At 38.4% G+C, this 20,612-nt stretch overlaps 1 long non-coding RNA gene across 1 annotated transcript in view; it reads right to left on the bottom strand.

Annotated features, from left to right (window-relative positions):
• Positions 1–3,192: 3,192 nt before the first annotated feature.
• Positions 3,193–20,612, bottom strand: part of LOC127551970 (uncharacterized) — a 27,560-nt gene continuing 10,140 nt past the window's right edge. Inside the window, exons 2-3 of the long non-coding RNA XR_007951216.1 lie at positions 4,097–4,206; positions 3,193–3,707 (exon numbers count right to left, since the gene is read on the bottom strand). This is a non-coding gene — a long non-coding RNA (uncharacterized LOC127551970). The remainder of the gene's footprint in view (positions 3,708–4,096; positions 4,207–20,612) is intronic.

The raw sequence follows: 20,612 nt of genomic DNA, 5'->3' as shown, positions 1-20,612 counted from the left end.
CCGGTGACCAGGAATCACTGAGACCCACAATTAGGAATAGGAGTCCATCTACGGAAGTACTTAAGTGGCTTTAGGATCCTTAGGCAAGGATTGGGTAAGCTAGAGGTCACTCTGGAATAAGACTGAGGTCAGTCTATGACTGGTTTAAAGGGGTAGAACCAGACTAGAGCTCGATCTGTTGTTAAGAGTGGGTCTGTCACAGGTCTTGGAGGTGTCCGACCTTTATGTTGGTGTTGCTTCCTTGCTCTAGGAAATTTCCTTCTCTGTTTTGGCGTTTTCTTGCCCAAGAGCGGTCTGTCCTTTCTCCAGCTCATTCACGGAGGAGGAAACTGAAGCACCAGGATGAGGTGATCCCGGGGCCAGCAGTTTCTGAGGTCACCTCCGAACTCGCTTCTTCCGGACTCCGTTTTGGGAAGGTGCCCGGCGCGCCCCCGAGAAGGCCGGCGGAAAGGAAGGTTCTGGCCCGGAGGCCCTGAGTGGGGACCCTCAGAAGCCAGGTCCGCGCTGCTGCCCTCCGTTCCACACCATCCCCGGCGTGGTGCCCCCTGCTGCTTCTGCCGCGGCCACACAGGGAGGCTCTGTCCCTGCCGGCAGCCGAGGGCCGTCCCCGTCGGGAATTAAGGGACTCGTTGGTTGCCAAGGTTCCCTGTGTCTGGGTCTTCTACCAAGAGGCTTAGGCTGTGAATGACCGCGGAGGGGCTGAGCTAAGCCCAAGTCCAGACCCGACAGCCGGGAGCTTGAGCTTAGCTCTGGGCTTAGCATTGTGGAGCCAGTAGCCCTTGCTGCCCCCTTGTGGCTTTGGGAGGGAAAGACCTGAGTTCACGTCGATTAGACAATAACGGAAGACCAGAAAGAATGGGAGGAAGCTCAGCGGTGGAGGCCGAGGAGAGGCGGGAAATGGCTACTGAAGGGGGAACCGTGGCCCTGCCCACTAGGCAGGAGGCAGATGCTCTCTGACGTAACCTTCCAAACGGGCATCCAAATGGCACCCAAGCGGACTGCGGAGGAAGGAACCTCCACGCCCCCGTGCCCTTTCCTGCCTCCCTCACCGCCTCCTCTGAGGAAAGCGTCCCACCTGTGGCTTCCGGTTAGAGCTTTTCCGGTGGTTTCTAAATGAGAGCCGGGATATCCCCCCTTCAAAGGGGTGGCTGGTGCAATGCCCAGTGATCGCTGTTAATTTCTGAGGGCGGTTATTCCGCCGCTGACCCGCCGCCCAAAGCCCAAAGCCCGGAGGAATTCGGCCAGAGTTTATAGAGCACTGTAATTAGCAAAGCAAGCGGGTGATACGGGACGCAAAAGCAAGGAGTGAGATTTCCTTATTCCTCCTCGGGCAGCTGTCATCCAAGAACAATGACACAGCCTGGAGCAGTAGCGGCGCGCAGACGTCCGGGGTGGGCCGAAGCGGACCTTCCAGGCTCAGTGCGGCACTGATCCTGCCTGGAGGAGCGCCTCGCAGCGGGCTGCCCAGGGAGGCAGAACAGAAACAGGCCGGGGCACTGATCTGGCGAGAGGCTGAGGGGGGGTTCTCGTGAGAAACGTACAGGGTCCTTTTTGGTTCCACCTTGGAAATTTCTGGCAGCTTGGGGGCAGGGGTGTGAGTGTGAGTGTGAGTGTGTGTGCGCGAGTGTGTGCGCGAGTATGTGTGTGAGTGTGTGTGAGTGCGAGTGTGTGAGTGTGTGTGCGAGTATGTGTGTGTGTGAGAGTGTGAGTGTGTGTGCGCGAGTGTGTGTGTGAGTGTGTGTGAGTGCGAGTGTGTGAGTGTGTGTGTGCGAGTATGTGTGTGTGTGTGAGAGTGTGAGTGTGTGTGTGTGTGAGAATATGTGTGTGAGTGTGTGCGCGCGAGTGTGTGTGTGTGAGTGTGTGAATGTGTGTGAGTGTGTATGTGAATGTGTGTGTGTTTGAGTGTGTGTGAGTGTGAGTGTGTGTGTATGAGAGTGTGTGTATGTATGAGTATGTGTGTGTGAGTATGTGTATGTGTGCGAGTGTGAATGTGTGTGTGAGTGTGAGTGTGTGTGAGTATGAGTGAGTGTGTGTATGTGTGTGTGAGTGTGAGTGTGTGTGTGAATGGGTGTGTGAGTGTGAGCGTGTGAGTGTGAGTGTGTGTATGTGTGTGTGAGTGTGTGTGTGTATGAGAGAGTGTGTGTATGTATGTATGTGTGCGAGTGTGAGTGTATGTGTATGTGTGAGTGTGAGTGTGTGAATGTGTATGTGTGTGTGAGTGTGAATGTGTGTGAGTGTGCAAGTGTGAGTGTGTGTGAGTGAGTGTGTGTGAATGTGTGTGTGCGAGTGTGAGTGTAAGTGTGTGTGAGTGTGTGAATGTGTGTGTGTGTGTATAAATGTATGTGTACACACAGCACCTTTGGAGTGTAGGAGTGTCCAGGGTACCTTTGGTGCGAGGGCTGCTGCCCTTTCAGATGCTGCTCATCCACCTGACTCACCCAGCTGTGAAGAAGCTGCCGCGTGCCCAGTGGCCACACACTTGTAAATCATTTTGGCAGACTGTCTAAAGCAGCCTGAGAATAAGTAACTAAAGAGTCTCAAACCAGATGGTTTGAGTAGGGGGGTGTCTACCCCGAGCATGTAAAGACTTCCTCCAGTGGGATGGGCAAATGAGAACAATTTGTTCTGGTGGCGATGAAGGCAGATGAAGCAGGAGCTGTTAGAACTTCGTTAGCTAGCAAAGATGTTATCCACTGTATCCTGAGCCCTCACCAATCATCTTGACTTTTGTCTTGACACTGGACTTTATTAACTCTGGAAGAGACAGTGAAGCTAATAACTTCACAAACTCTGCCTCATTTAATCCAATTTAGGCATGAGTCAAAATATGTCACCCATACCATTTTTTACCTACCTCGAAGTTCTGTGGTAATCAGCAAGTGACAAAGCGGCAGGTGTGGATACACTGGACAGCTGTGGTCACAACGCTCACACAGGCAGCCTGGACCATAGGGTTATCTTCTCACTGAACTGAAGCAGTCATGGGAGTCAACAGCTTCTTGGGGATCTAAGAAACCTTTTTCAATTTATTTTTTTATTAAAGCTTTTTATTTTCAAAACACATGTATGGATAATTTTTCAGCATTGACCCTTGCAAAACCTTGTATTCCAAATTTCCCCCCACCTTCCTCCCCACTCCCTCTCTTAGATGGCAAATAATCAAATATATGTTAAACATGGTAAAAATATATGTGTAAAATCCAATACATGTATACTTATTTATTCAATCATCATGCTGCACAAGACAAGTCAGATCAAAGAGGGAAAAAATGAGAAAGAAAACAAAATGCAAGCAAACAATAATGAAAAGAATGAAAATGCTATGTTGTGATCAACAACAGGCAACCAGCCTCAATCATCACATTGTTGAAAACAGTCAATTCCGTCAGAATGGATCTTCGTATAATCTTCTTGTTGCCATGTACAATGATCTCCTGATTCTGCTCATTTCCCTCAGCATCAATTCCTGTAAGTCTCCCCAGGTCTCTCTGAAATCATCCAGCTGGTCATTTCTTACAAAACAATAATATTCCATAGCATTCATATACCACAACTTATTCAGTCATTATGTAATTGATGGACATCCACTCAGTTTCCAGTTTCTTGCCACTATCAAAAGTGTAATGATCGCGTATTTAAAATCAGCCGGAGTCAGGAACTCAGGTTAAGGGGAAAATCTTCAGTCTTTATTGGGAAAAATCTTCAGTCTTTATTGAAGTGAAGAGGTGAAAAAAGATTGTGATAGCAATATGGGCAAGAAGGATTGCGATAGCAATATGGGCAGCTGCGACAAGAAGCCAGCTAGCAGAGCAAGTGGGGCCTGAGCTCTCCTCCCCTTCCTTTTTCACTCCCCTGCCTCCACCCACCAGAATTGTCATTTCCTATACAACACATCAGGACTTGCACAAAGAGTGGATGGGGGCCATTCTTTCTCCAAGCTTATATATTAATAGAGTATGGTCCAATTACTATTTAGCCTCATGTGCTTGGGACCTCAGTGCATCAACTCAAGCCTCAGCCCATTACACAAAAGGGCTTGAGCAGCCTTTTTTTTTTTTTTTTTTTTTTTTTTTTTTAAAAGGACCGCACTGCTTACCTTCTGGTGGGAGGAAGGGGCTAGAAAAGGTGCTCTAAAATTTGCTTGCTTCATCCAACTCCGGTTTGTTTATTTTGGTGGTGGATGGATGGGAAATTCCATTCTGTACACTGCAAAAATGCAAAAGAAAGTACAAAAACTTTTATGAAGATGATTCCACTCATCATTGGTACATGGAATATGCACATTTACGGATGGCATAAAATCTAGTAGACCTGAAAGATAAATAGCTCTTGTTGCAAGAGAACTTAGCAGGGCTGAACTAATAAGAGGACATGACAAGAATTTCATAGAATGAGGAGGCGGCGATGGGTTGCTAGCTGTACTACTAGAAAAAATATTTGCATCAATCAGATCAAGAATTAGTTGATGTAAAAGCAGATACTTGGATCTTTTTGGTAATCATTTAGGTAACCTTTTCCATTCTTTTGGAAACTTTCTTTAAGGTATCTTTGATGAACCAATTCTTGAATCTTTAAAAAATAAATTTCTTTTAATATAATCAACATGATCTGTAAAGTAAGAGGTTAAAATAGATGATCTCTATGTACTTTCTCACAGATTCCAAATCATTTTGGTCCAGCCACTCTTTCTAAATTCATTTTTAGTTGTCATTTCCACCTCTTTTAACACATTGGGTACTTAACTGCTTGAAACCAAATATGGAGGTTCCACTATCATCTATGATAGAAGTGATTACTACAGAATTTCTGGAAAGCCATTTTCATTTCATGCCTATTTGTTGTTTTCCTTTCAGTTTCTTTTATAAATGCCCTCGGGCTATATGGCTTAGTCAAGCTTTCTAAAGGTTCATTTTTCTTTCAACTCCTTTTCATTGTTTGTGAAATGAAACTACTCATAAACTTCCATTACCTTCCTCTGTAATATTGTATAAGTGAGTTTATAAGACTAATATGTCCTTTGCCTGCCATGCATGCTATCTTGGCAAGTAGTTTGAGTGTTTGTTGTTTTTTCTGGACTCTCTTGAGCTCCTTGTTCCGGTAATTGTTTTACATCACCTAACCATCTCTTATAAATAGTAATAATCAAAGTTAATATCATTATTTTTGCCTATTTCCCTTTTTTAAAGAGTTAATACTTTGTTTAATTGGATCGGTTTGGAATTGTAGTTCTGAGCAGCATCATAGATATAATTGAGTGGATTCTATCCATAATGGACATAAGACTTTTTGATTGGCTACAGTTGAGGAGTTAGGGGCACCTTTAAAAGTCCTTATTAAGCTTTGGATTCTCTATTGAATTTGACTTTTTTCTTTCTTGGTTGGATCTTCACTTTTAGTTTGACGCCTTCATTGATAGTGTCTGGTGAGAGACAGTGTTATAAGGGGTTATTCTCTGAGGCTGACTTGTGATGAGTGCTATTCAAATAATCTTTAGCAGCTAATTTGCTTTTAAAATGTATCCATGACAAATCTTAAGATTGAATCTTCATTATTGTTTTCTCCATCACTTTCTTAAGTTTAGACGATTAACCAAACATGAAATTAAGTCACTAAACATAAATGCTCACTCTGAAGATTTAACAATGGGCACTTGAATTGGTTCCAGCACACTAGTGTATAGAGGCTCCCAAGAGAGTGGGAGATAGGTTTGTACTTTTGTTTCTACCATATCTTTGTAGTAAATATCCTTATGTCAAAGCTAAGTGATAGAAATTGGTTAAATGAAAATGGGATGGTAGTCACTGTGGCTAATGAGGGACATACTTTGAATGGGGGTTGAGATGATAGTATTTAAGGAGACACCCCAAAACTACTCAGGAGAATCCTATAGATTTCAATAAGGCAATATAACATCCTGTCTTAGATATAGTGAGCCTAGAATATACCTATTACACTAGGTATTACAAGAATAGAAAGTTTAGCTAAGATTTAGTACTTGACTTTATGAAACCGACAATTTAGAAAGGGGGATAAGCCATAAAAATGGATTACTATAATGTAGATTGTTATATGATTAAATGCATTAAAGGGATCCAAGATAAATTACCATATAAAGTAAAGGAAGGGGAAGATCTCTATAGGAAGAAATATAACTGTTTTCAAATATCTGAGAGGTAATCATGGGGATGAAGTATTTGACATGTTTCATGTGGTTGTAGGGATAGAAAGTGCTGAAGAATAAATTTTGACTTAATGTGGATGTGGTCTTGGCACGTACCACACTCATCAGATAGGGAAGGATGTTCTAACAATTGGAGTAGTCTTCACATAAACTGCTTTGGGAAGCAGTGGACTTTACATTCCTTAAAGCAGTCAAGTGGAAGGTGCATGACTCTACTGGATTACTCTATTGGATGGAAGATTGGACCAAGCGCTCAAGTTTCTTTTAACTCTAATAATCTTGAATTTTGACTTTTTTCCAAATTATTTTTAAGGTAATCACGGTTAAGTGACTTGCCCTGGGTCACACATCTAGTCAGTGTCTGAAGACAATTTTGAACTCAGGTCTTCCTAACTCCAAGGCTGATACTCTAACCACTGGCTCCCCTATGAAATTAGATTTTTTAAAGGGGATTCACTGCTCTTGTCTTGCTCACATATGTTCTCAAGCTCAATCTCTCTATTCCAGATCTTTTTTCCTTTCCTTCTCCCAAGGCACTTTATCTTCCTATCAAAGAGATTACTGGACACTTAGAACTATGTCAATCAGATAATCTCCTGGGGCTTAGTTCCCACCTGTTAGGATTATGCTGTAGGGACCAGTATAGAATATCATTGAGGTACCATGTTGTAAGATATTTATAAGTTGGAGAGAGTCCAGAGGAGAGAGAACAGAATAATGAAGGGCCAAATCACGCTACATAACAATTGGATGATGAAATTACAGAAGAGAACACTGGTGAATTTGGGGGCAATGAGGAATACAATAGCTGTGTTTGAATAAAATTATTCTAGTTGGTCCTGAAGGTCAAAAAGATAAGAAATAGTCCAAGTTACAAAGAAAAGATTTCTTCAAAGTATTTCTTGTCAAGTGGAGCTATTCCAAAGTGGCTTGGTTTCCTTAGAGATGTAGCAAGTTATCCTTCAGTGGAAATCTTTCAACTCTAAAATTCTTGGATTCTTGCTTGTGACTCAGAACACCTCAATTTTGCAGGCTAAACACAAGCTTGAGGCAGCCAGTTGTGTGTTCTGCCTAAGTGCTCAATCATCCTCAAACTCTGTAAATGGAAGTCCTTTAAAACACATTCAAGGATTCATATCCATGTTCAAATAGCTCAGGCATCCATTTCTAAATCCACCATTCTCACTTACAAGCAGTGAGGGATTCACATTCTCTCAGCTCACACAGCATGCTTTTCACTAATTCCTCTCCCCCTCTGCTCTCACATATTCCCTGAATTCTGACATTCAAACTCTTCCCTAATACACTTGACAACTAACACCCAAAGGCCAGTTTTGGGCTACTCTCGCTACTCTGTTTCAGGAGAATGTTGGACAGCTCTCAGAGTCTGAAGGCTACTTTTGGTGGCTGCCTACCCTCTTTTCAGGGAATAGCTACCTTTTTTGTTTTGTTTTCTTTTGTTTTTAAAGTCTGGTGTCCCTAGAATATAATTGTTCTAAGATATTACTCTCACTTGGGGTGTTAAAATGTTTTAATATGATGTGAATGCTACATACCATTGCAGATTCTCAGCATTGGAAGAGACCTAAGAGGCCATCTAGTTAAACTGACATCTGAAAAAGAATCCCTCTGCACCTTCCCCAATGTATAATCAATCAGCCTCTTCTTAAAGACCTCCAGGACAAGCGTCAATAACTTTAGAAAAATTGCAAGATATAGAATATATCAATAGAAATCAGCTGCATCTCTATGTGTTACCAACAAAACCTAACAGGAAGAGATAGACACATTTCATTAAAATAACTATAGAATATTTAAAATATTTGGGAGTTTATTTACCAAGACACACACGCGTGCACACACACACACACACACACACACATGAAGTATCCGAATATACCTGCAAAATATTCTTTACAGAAATAAAAACAGACCTTTAAAATTAGAGAAATATTAATTGCTCATGAGAATGCAATATTAGAAAAATGACCTAAATTAATTTATATTTGATGTTGTTATAAGGCCTATATCCCAAAGAGATTTTAAAAAAGAGAGAAGAACGCATATTATGAATATATTTATAGCAGCTCTTTTGTTGTGATAAATACCTGGAAACTAAGGGTGCCCATCAGTTGAAGAATGCTGAACAAATTATGGAATATAAATGCAATGGAATATTACTGTGCTGTAAAAAATGATAAAGGGGATGGTTTGGACTGTAACAGAAGAGTGACACTTGTGCAAGATACCTCAGACAGCCACCAGTCATGTGGAAGGGACTGAGAAGCTTGCTGCTAGAAAAGTTATGAGGCGTAATAGAAGACATTCATTAAATGGTTTCAGTTTGCTAACCAAGTAGTAAGGAGAAAACTTTTTGATCATAGCCAAAGGAAGAATGTCTTCAAAATTCACAGATAAACAGAGCTTTGTTCATTCTCTTTGGCTGTTCTTTTTTGATTGACTCCCTTGCTGGTAACATCCAGTAAAAGCTAAAACTATAAATGGACAGATCTAGCCCTCTGTCCACTGGCATATCTTCTGTATCTGACCCTAGCACTCAGATTTTCTACCAGTTTAGTGTAAATGCTCCAAGGAGCAAGAAATGATCTTTGGGATCTGCCCAGTGGTAACTGAGAAAAAGACTTATCTGAGAGAATTCTATAAGGTCGATGATTTGTAGAAACTCTGCTAACTCTGAGTCTACTCTCTCTAGAACCCAAGATAATATGGAAAAAAATACACTGAAATGTTTGTATTTTATAACTTGCTCAGAATCATACAATCAGTAAATATGTGAGGCAATATTTAAACGCAGGCATTCCTGAAACAGTCCGGTGTCCTACCCACTAGTCTATGTTTCCTTTATACTTGTTACCTATTAAATATTGAAAATCAAAATGTTAATTTTTTTCACAAGTTACAATGTTGGGTGGGAATTTGAAAGGGAAAAATAACAATCATAGTAACAATAAAATAATAAAAACTTAAAAGAAATGTTTGTACTTTAGTTATTACCATACCTTCAAACTAAGTATCCCACTCTAAAAGCTAATTGAGGTTAAATGGCTAAATGGGACTGAAATACTAGTCACTGGTACTTAGTAGTGTGTGTGTGTGTGTGTGTGTGTGTGTGTGTGTGTGTGTATGTGAGAAACACATCTGGTAGAGGTTCAATCTGATGGAATTGGGGAAAAACATATCCTAAATCTTCCAGGGTGACCTCTAGAATCCTCAGAGAGAGGTGAAGTAACTTGTGTCTGCCATAGTACTTCCCACATATGCTATTAAAGAAACCTGAAAAGACTTGTGCGGAGTGAAGTAAGCAGAACCAGGAGAGCAATTTATATAATAAAAACAATGCTATAAGACAAACAATTTTGAAAGACTTAAGAACTCTCACTAATGTAGTGATGGAGGAGCAGTGATGAAGTATGTATCCAGCTCCTGACAGAAAAATGAAGGTATTGAGATGCAAAATGAGAAACATATGATAAAAATAATGATAGTTATGGCTAGCATTTACACAGTGCTTACCATGTGCTCCCCTCATAGATCACTGCATTGTTGTGGCAAAGGGGCTTGTACAGCTAAATGAAACCATAGCTGTGCTATGTAAACTTACCTAAAATGGACAAATCCTAGTGAAGAATTCTGTCAGAAGGTAATCTGCAGGGAAAGAACCCATTCCAGTATTTTTGCCAAGAACACCCATACACAATATTAAAATAATAAAAGATATGACAAAATGAACCCCTCGGATCAGAAAGTATTCATTATTAGGGAAGATTAGAGGACAACTACAAGTATTTTTTATGCTAATGAAATGACTGGGTCAAAGCTGAAAGAAATATCAGCTTTAGTTGTATCTGGTGATGAAAGGAAATTTTGATGCTGTAAAGATCAATATTGCACAGGAGTCTGGAATTCAGGAAGAGCAATAGCAGGGGAAGGATCGAGAAAGGCAAAATGGATGACCTGGCGCTAAAGTTGAGCTTTGGAAAGCTGGGGGTGAGGAGAGAGTTAACTTTACACTTGGGGAATATTGCAAACACACAGTGATGGGAGATTGAATATCATGTCTGAGGAGCAACAAAGAGGGCAATTTGACCAAAACAAAGAAAGCATGAAGGAAGAAAATGAGGGATGAGCCAGAATAGGTTGTCTGAATGTAGAGTAGGCTCTTAAAGGACATACAAATATAATCCCTCCAAAAGAGAGTTTGTATTTGGTCCTAGAGGCAATAGGGAAATGCTGACAATTGTTACCAAGCAGTAAGGTAATGAGGTTAGGTGTATCCTATAGGTATAACAATTTGGCCCGTGTGTGGAATATGAATTGGAGAAAGGAGAGATGAGCAGGGAGACTAATTAGTGTTAGTCCAGGGAGAGGTAATTAAATCTTGAACAAGGATGGTGACCATGTGAGTTGAAAGGGGTCATCCTTTAAAATTATGAAATGGTTTACAGAATTGCCGAACCAAAGGACCACAGAACTAGAGAGCTGGAAGGGAACTTGGTAGCCACATAATCCAGACCATCATTGATTCAATTATTTCCTTTTGAATGTACCTCAGTGGTTTCATTGGAGTCATGCCTCTTAAATTCCAGTTTTATATTCTTCCCATCTCTTTTATGTTGACTTCCCTTTCAAAATATTAGGCCATTGGATCCTCTCTTTCTTTTTTTTCTGAAGCCTCTGAAATAATGATTTTTCCAATCTAGGCTGCATCAAAATAGGACCAAATTTCTTCTGTCCCGAACTTTATAATTGAAGGGCTCTCTTTATAACTAGACACCCAATAAATTCAGTGTAAGATACTGAATTAACGATTGACATTTTTAAAGCTGCTCATCCACCTTTGGTGTACCCAACTCTCACCTGTGGCTACAAGAAGCTGTAGCATATGAAGTGACCATATCCCAACAAACATTTTTGGCGGCCAGATTAGACCAGATTGAGGGTAACTGAGGGATTTCAAATCCTTTGGGGAGTGAGGAGGATGTATACCCCAAGCATGTGAAGATTTCCCCTGGTGGAATGAATAAACGAGAACAATTTGTTCCAATGGCCCCAAAGGTGGCTGAAGCAAGCATTGTAAAGGGCTTAGACCTGCAAGGTCCAAATCCATAATCCTATGATATTTATATAGTATGTTTTAACTTGCAAACTCTTCCTCCAGGCTCACTCTCCTAATTCCCACTTGTAACCAGAAATTTGCATCCCTAGAGGATGACTGACTCAGATTTTATGCAAGTCAAATCTTGGGACAAAAAGAGTGTGATCTATATTCAAGGGAATTGAATAATTATCAGAATTCATTTGCATATAGGTCTAGTGTTGGGAGGGACCTTAGAAGCATCTAGTGCATCCCTTTCATTTTATTGGTAAGGGAATTGAGTTCCAAGGAGGTTAAGATGGTGTAGTTGATAGAGTACTCCATCTAGATTCAAAAAGATCTGAATTTAAATTTGGCCTCAGATACTATGAGTAAGTAACATAATCTCTATATGCTTCATTTTTCTCATTTATAAAATGGGAATAATAATGGCCTTACTTTCCAGGGTTGTTGTGAGGGTAAAAGAGATAATATTTGTAAATGTTTTTGCAAATCTTAAGGTATTAATTATCATTATTATTATTGTTGTTATTATTCAAGATCACAGATCAGAGGTGGGAGGCAAATCTAAATATTCTGACTCCAAAGACCACATTTTTTCACTATGTCAATCTAGATTATCTTGAAGTAGGATGGGGCTCCTCATTTTACTATTGCCTTGCTCAATATTCTTTTTCCCTTTCTTGATTGAGGTCATACTTTGCACACCCACTGCAGGACTTTTCTTCTATTCTTAGCTCTTTCTCCCTACTTCTTCCTCTTTCATCTTTTTGCTTCTTATAATCTTGTTTGCTCTGACTGATTTTTGAGTTAATTCCCATATACTTCTCTCTTGAGAGAAACTTCCTGCTTTTACTCAGGAGTGTTTTTGTCCCACCACACCTTTCTAATAGGGGTTTCCTTTCATATTCCTTGATGCTCAGAATAATTGGAATGCATCTGATCTATCTCAACTCTAATTAAGATAAAGAGGGATTTTCTTGTATCCAGCTTGTTGATTATTCAGGCCTCTCTCTTTCTCCCCCTCCTTCCCCCCCCTCCCTCCATGACCTCTCTACTTTTTCAGAAGACAAATAAGAGCAGACAAAAATAAGGGAGGTGGGGAGATTCTTCTGAATTGTTTATTTCCAGACGAATTGGTGTCCTTTGAGTAAGAGAATGAAGGTTGAAACAATAAAAATGGAAATTGGTGATTATCTGTGATTTTCTATTATGTAGGCTTTCCCTGTGTTCAAGGACCATGGACAGCATAAAGCTGGAAAGTACTGAGCATTATTCTGGTGTCTTTTCATTACTCCCATTGGTGGATGATTTCTTTGGTGATGGCTGGGAAGCAACATTTATGCTAAGAGAGGATTGAGAATGTAACAGTTCCTCCTGGCCAAATCCCCAGACTTTTGTGATACCTGACTCCTGGGTTGTCTCTGTGAGCAGTTATGGACATTTTAGCATCCCTCCCTCTTCCTCTTGCACTTGATTTTTATGGGTCTGCATAATTGTGCCCACCCATCCATATGCAAAGTAAAAACTCCTGCCAGGTTGATGCTTCCAAATACCTAAATGATTGGTGACATGAAAAACAATTAAGGCTCAACTGGCTGAGTTTTGAAGGACTAGACATTTAACCTCCTCATTTTCCAGATTAGAAAATTGAGGAAAGAAACTCACCCAAGACTACATAGGTAGGAAAGTGAAGAGCTGAGATTTGTATCCAGATCTTCTGATTTCCAATCCAGTATTTTTTCCTCCCCGCCCCATTATCTTGCCTCCCATATATTATAATCAGGTATTTATTGTGGCATTGATGCCATATGTTTTAGGAAGACAGAAGTTTGGAGGGAAAGACAGAAACAAAAAACTAAAAAGGGATTGTAGGGGAGATGTGGAATCCTATTGGTAGAACCTATTGGTAGACTTAAAGAGGTATATATTTTTCATTAGGCCCAATATATGTCTGTTGTCTCTTGGGTTGTTTCTTCTCTTGACTTTCAGCTTTATTGGATAAGAATTTACTTTGAAAAATGTATATATATATATATACATATACATATATATATCACAATGCAATTATTTTATTGGTATCTTTTGTTTTCACATCATATTTTCCAACTTATACCTCTTCCTCCAAGAGAATCATTCCTTATAATAAAAGATAAAAAAGAGAAATAAACTTCAAAATTAATCAACACATCAACCATAATTTCTCACATCTTCAAACAAATAGGGGAAGATACTTTCTCATCTCTCCTCTACAAAGGCAAGGTTGGTTATATTAATTACATAGAATTCAGTTTCAATTTTTCTTGTTGCTGTTGTTCTTTCCATTTATACTGCTGTAATAATATTAATAATAACTAACATTTACATAGCACTTACAATGTGCTAACCACTGTTAAGTGCTTTACATTTATTAACTCATTTGATCCATGCAACTCTGAGAGGTAAGAGCTATTATTATCCCCATTTTAAAGTTGAGTAAACTGAGGCAACCAGATTGGCCCAGGGCCACACAATTAGTTGATGTCTGAGGCTGGATTTGAACTCAAAAGTTCCTGAATCCTGGGTTAGTACTCTATCTACTGTGCCACCTAGTTACTTATAATGTTGTAGTCATTGTATATATCATTTTCCTGATTTTGCTTCCTTCCCTTTGCATCATTTCATGTGTCACCCCACAATTTTCTGTATATTTCACATTCATCATCTCTTACAGTGGAGTAAGATTCTATTGCATTCATGTAGCATAATTTTTTTTTAGCAATTCCCCATTAATGGACATCTATTTTGTTTCTAGTTTTTAGGTTTTTTTGTTTTTTGCTACAAATTTGCTGTTACAAATATTTGGTATATATTGGGCCTTACATTTTATCACTGACCTTTCCCCCTCTGGCTTATTTTCATTGGTTGAGATCTACTGGCGGGATCTCTGATTTAAAGGGTATGGAAATTCTAGTCAGTTTCTTAATCCAAGCCCAAACTGTTTTCCAAAATGGTAGGACCAATTTATAGTTCCACCTTCAATATTATTATTGTGCCTATCTTTCCACAATCCTGTTACCTGTGGGCAGATAGGTGGTGCACTAGATAGAGTATTAGACTTAGAGTCAGTAAAACTCATTTTCAAATACTTTCTAATTGTCTTACCCTTAATTAACTTACTCAAACTTCTTTCTTCTTCAGTTTCCTTATGTGTAAAATGGGGATTATAATAGCCCCTGTGTCTCAGAGTTATTGTGAGAATAAAATAAGTATATATTTGTAAAGTGATTGGCAAATTTTAAGGAGTGATATGTTATTATTGTTATTAATTTTGACTATTCCCATCTTTTGTCATCTTATATAATTAATGACCTAGTGGCCAGTCTTATAGTGATGCAAATCTTTGTATTTATCCTGGACAAAGTGTACTTTGTGACATACATACATTTATATACTTATGGGCATAAAACTACTATAAATAAACTAAAAATAAATATGAATTCTTCATCATGATATGGAGATGATCTTGGGTTCTTAAGAGCTATTCCAATGGAACACAAGGTTTGGTAGGACCTACTAGGCTAGGGAGACTTCAGATACTACCTTGGTGTTGTGCTATGTATTTCTTGTCCAAGAACCAGCTTAGTTAAGCTTAGAGAGTGTAGTTGCCAAGTTAGCTTTGGGATGATGACTTTCTTTTTGTTAATAACAATTCTACCGAGTTACAGTGGGATTTTTATTTGTGCTGATGTAAGTGTGATATCTTGCATATGAGTAAAATGTTTGGTGAATTGAATTTAACTGTTAGAAAGAGCATCCACTCTGCTGAATAATGGATTCCTGAAATACTGAGTAATTTATTCCTGTAATTTATTTGGATTCTTTGAAAGCTCCATGATTTCATATGGATACAATCCTTATACATGCTGATTACATCCCTCTTACCACCATGGAAGATAGTTCTTAATGAATTTCTAGATTCTCCGGACCTTCCCCCAGTTAATCACCTGGTGGCCAATTTTATAGTAATGAGTTTCTTTCTTTTTTAGCTTTTTATTTTCAAAATATATGCAAAGATAGTTTTCAACATTCACCCTTGTAAAACCTCTTGTTTCAAAATTTTCTCCCTCCCTTCCCCCATCCCTCTCCCCTAGACAGAAAATAATCCAATATAGGTTTAACATGTACAATTCTTCTAAACTTATTTCCACATTTATCATGCTGCAGAAGAAAAATCAGTTCAAAAGGGGGAAAATGAGAAAGAAAAGAAAAGCAAGCAAACAATAACAAAAAAGGTGAAAACACGATGTTGTGATCCATATTCAGTCCCCATAGTTCTCTTTCTGACTGCAGATGGCTGTCTCCAAGTGATGAGTTTCTTTGTATTTATCAAGGACTATCCTTGGCCAGTAGATGTGACAAAAAGTTTTACATATATTATCTCATTAGACTATTATCCCCATATTATTGTCATATTATCCCCATTTTACAGATGAAGAAATTGAGGTTCCCAGGGATCATTATTATCAGTTATGAGTTAATATTTAAATTCAGATTTTCCTGATTCTAAGACTGATGATCTATTTGCTATACTAGATGAATTTTGAACATTTTTTTTGTGATGCTATGAAGCATTCAGGTAGAGCTGTCTATCAGGCAGATGGTGATATAGGAATAACTTTCAATTGAGGAAGTATTTTAGATATATTAACTTGTGAGTCATCTGCCTAAGGCTGATAACTGAACCCATTGAAGTGGATAAAATCATTGAGAGAAAATGTAGAGAAAGAAGAAAAGGAGACAGCCTTTGGGGATATCCATGCTTCAAAGATAGATGGTGATTTAGTAAAAAGGCCTGAGCAAACATTATCAGACAGACATGAAAAAATGAGAGAGAGAGAGAGAGAGAGAGAGAGAGAGAGAGAGAGAGAGAGAGAGAGAGAAGAGAGAGAGAAAAGAGAAAGAGAAGAGAGAGAGAGAGAGAAGGGAAGGATGAAGGAAGAGAGGGAGAAATGAAGAAAGTGAGGGTGGGATCGAAGGGAGAGAGAGAAAAAGAGAAGGAGGGAGAGTAGTGTCATGGGAGCTAAGAAGGAGAAAGCCTCCATCAGCAGGGGGCAGTTAACATGTCAAGAGCTGGAGATAAGTCAGAGAATGAGGAATGAGAAAAGATCATTAGATTTAATAGTTGAGAATCACAGGAAGCATCAGACTTAGGAAAGACTTTTGTGAATGATATTGAGAAATACCAGAGTCCTTTCAATGAGTCCAAATTATTTGTTTCTGCAAAAGCTCTGCCACATGGCTAAAAATAATGGGTGATCTTTGTATAGTCAAAATTATGTATTTACAAAATCACAAATAATCCAAATTTCAATGGTAGTTGTATAGTGGACATAATGAAAAAAATGCAATTTTAAAAGTTTTTCTGTTGAGAGTATGAGTGCGATTAGTGGAAAGAGTGCTGGATCTGAAATACCTAAGACTTGGATTCAAATTCTATTCGAAGCTTACTACATGAATTAGCTCTATTCAGTGCAGCAATTTGAATGAGGGCTCTCTGTAAGTTCTAGAGATTTAAAATGGAGAGTCTTCATTAGTATCCCCTGACCACTTCCATTTTACTTTTGATTGCAAAGTTCTCTCCAAATGAGTAATTGTGTGGTAACTCAGTGTCTACAATAGGGAAGGAAAAAAGAGTGAAGACATATACAAGACTTACATATATATTGAAGCAGTTAGATTGCTCACTAGATAGAGCACCAATCCTGGAACCAGGAGCACCTGAGTTAAGATCCAGCCTGAGATATTTATCAGCTGTGTTTCTCTGGACAAGTCAATCCCAATTGCTAAAAAAGGAAAAGGAGAAGGAGACAGAGAAGGAAAGGGGAAGGGGAAAGAGAAAGGGAAGGAGGAGAACTAGAAGGAAAAGAGAAAGGAGAAAGAGAAGGGGAGGAGGAGATAGAAGGGCAAGGGAAAGAAAGAGGAAAAGAAGATGATGATGATGACATATATATATATATGTGTGTGTGTGTGTGTGTGTGTGTGTGTATTTATATATGATATTTATTAAAAGATATATTGCATATCAGCCAGGGCCTTAGCCATAAGGGAGGTTGGAGTGAGATGTTGTGGCCCTTCAAATTTTCATCCAGATTGGAGTGGTGACTGTTTTCTATGGCTTCCCAAGTTTCCCCTTTAGTACACAGAAATTCTTTCTGCCATAGATTAGGAATGCATGTTTCTTTTTAGGGTTTCAGGATCAGCAGAGGAGAACCAAATTTTCTGTTTTTTCCACTTCCAGATTTAACCTTTGGAATCTTTGAGGACTGTAACTGGTTGATGGGTGTTATAAGAATTTCCCATCCTGGGTTCCATGAGAACCTAGAGAGAATCTCACTCGTCATGAGATCTATAAAACTAGAGGTCAAAAAGTGAGTAGCCAGACTAAAAGGAAAAAAATTTATTAGCACACTAAGGAAGAATGCTTGGCTAGTAACAGCTTCCATGCCATAGGCTATAGATTGGGTTTTTATTGCTTTGTAGGGACACTTATAGTGTATATGGCCAATCATGCTTTGTAGGGACACTTATAGTGTATATGGCCAATCAGTGGCGTTCTTCAGCAGAATAGAAATGGATAAATATGCAAGCCCTGAGGACACAGAAGTTGCTAAAAGGTCAAGTTTGTTCCAGTGGGAAAATGCATTTTGCAGTGGTTAGTTTTATCAGAATATCTCATGTTGGCAGTAAATCTCTACAATGGTAGAGGACTCCTTCAAGATAGAATCAGCCAAGCTCATCCTGTTATTTCCATTAAGACAGGGAATAAAATACAGCCTAAGGGGGACTATTTACAAAACCCAGTAGCTCTGTTTCTTTGGCCTCTGAGATTACTTTGTCTAGTGAGAAGATGTATCCCCAAGATTTATACTATTCATGTTCCTCAATCCCCTGCATATGGAGATGAGAGAAATAGAATTGGAATACTCCATGTATAATCAAAGTTGGCTAACAAGGGGGATATAGAGGATCTTATCTATTATTGCAGTGGTTATGGCATCATTTGGGTTCAGATAGATAATCATTCATAGAGTTATAATTGGGGAGACAGGGGATATATTGGCTAATTTTAGTTTTGAAGACAAAAGAAAGAGAGAAGCAATTAAAGCTATACAGGTACACAAGCTAGTGAGTTTTCAACTTTCCAAAGAGCATCTTAATTGCCTAGCCATGGCCAATATGGCCATGGATTATTTAAAAAGAGAATCAAATATCTTCTTAAAGAGAGGGTTTTCTCTTGAAATTTTATAGAGGAGGAAGTTTAAATATATAAGGATCATCCTAATAGGGAAAAGAGGACTCAAAAATGATAATTATTATTGTTACTAATAATGATACAATTCTTGCCATATGATAAGACATTATACTGTGTTTTCCAAATGTTGTCAGTGATTCTTATAATTCTGAGAGGTAGAAGCTATTGTTAACCCCCTTTTACAGATGAGGAAACTGAGGCAAACAGGTTAAATGATTTGCCCAGGGTCACCCATGTAGGAAGCATTTGAAATTAGATTTAAACTCAGGTCTTCCTGACTGCAGTCTAGTGCTCGATCCACAGCACAACTTAGCTGTTCCTTAATACAGATATTTATAAATATGTATGGTATGTACATATTTTCCAGAAAGCAAAATCAGTTTATTTTAACTCCCCAGAGGAAAGATGGCACTTGAAATTATAAAATTCTAAGATTCTCTTTATACAGATTCTAAAAAGAGTCATAGAAATCTTATAGTATAATTTAAGATATGAATTTTAACATTCATAATTAAATGTATTCTTCAATATCAGCTTTATGATCTCAGACATGTAACAATTTCTCATTGACTTAGCAACTGTCCTACCTTAGACTTAGCCACTAATTTATATGATCTGTTTGGCAGGGACTTTTTCCACAGTAGGAGCCCTCCCCTTCACCATGCTGAAACATAGATCCTTCTTGTATTCTCATTTCTTTGTCAATTTCTTTTGTATTTAAGCTTGATTTTATTTCTATAAAAAATATTTATAGGTGTATTCAGGTAATTTCTATATATGCCTTTGGAGGAAGATTCCAAAGTGTTTTATATATTCTGTAGTCATTCTTGATGGAAGTTCACTTTCTATTTTTTTGTTGCTAATACACATATGTGTGTATGTATATGTATATATATGTACATATATACATATACATACACACATATACACATACATATAGCTGCTGATTTACCATTTATTTTATATATTACATATATATATTATTGCTGTTATTTTAGTTAACTCTTTAGTTCTTTGGATAGACTACCATAAAAAGATCATTTTGTTTTCTTTTTGCCTATCTTCTCTCACTTTCTTTTTATTTTATTGCTATGTAGTATTTAAATTTAAAAAAAAAACATTTTTATTTAAAGTTTTAAGTTGCAAATTTTATTCCTCCTTCTCTGATTTTTCCTCTCCCTTCCTGAGATGGTAATCAATCAGATATAAGTTCTACCTGTGCAATTATGTAAAACATTTCCATATTAGTCATTCTGTATAAGAAGACTCAAATAAAAGGGGAAAAAATGAAAGACAGAAAGTAAAAATAGCATGCTTCAATCTGTATTCAATCAATGTCAGTTCTTTCTTTGAAGGAAGATAATATGCTTCATCATTAGTTCTTTTGAGATTGTCTTGGATCATTATATTACTGAGAATAGCTAAGTTATTCACACATTTTCATTGGACAATATGACTATTAGTGTGCACAACATTTTCCTGGTTTGGTTCACTTTAGTATGCATTAGTTCGTATTAGTCTTTCCAGGTTTTCTGAAATCATCCTACTTGTCTTTTCTTATAGCACAATAATATTCCACCTCAGTCATATATCTGAACTTGTTTAGCCATTCCCCAATTGATGGGAATCCCTTTGAATTCTAATTCTTGGCCTTCACAAAAAAAAAGCTACTCTAAATATTTTGGTATAAATATGTCTTTTCCCCACTTTTTGGATGATTTTGGGATATAAATCTAGTAGCAGTATTGCTGGATCAAAGGGCATACAGTTTGATAGTCTTTTGGGAATAGTTTAAATTGCTCCCCAGAATGATTGGATCAATTCACAACTCTACCAACAATGCATTAGTGTTCCAGTTTTCCCACACTACAAATCTAACATTTTTCTTTTCTTTTTTTTTTCTTCTTTGTCATATTAGCTACTCTGATAGGTTTAAGGGGGTATCTCAGAATTACTCTGTTAGTTTTCCAATCTTCTGGTTACTGAAAAGCCTCCATTAAAAAGTTCTAAAAATTCAAGAA

This window comes from Antechinus flavipes, chromosome 2 (genome assembly GCF_016432865.1).
Source record: "Antechinus flavipes isolate AdamAnt ecotype Samford, QLD, Australia chromosome 2, AdamAnt_v2, whole genome shotgun sequence".
Taxonomy (NCBI): Eukaryota; Metazoa; Chordata; class Mammalia; order Dasyuromorphia; family Dasyuridae; genus Antechinus; species Antechinus flavipes.
Note: the sequence above shows the minus strand (reverse complement) of the source record. Positions and strands in the feature narration are given on the sequence as shown.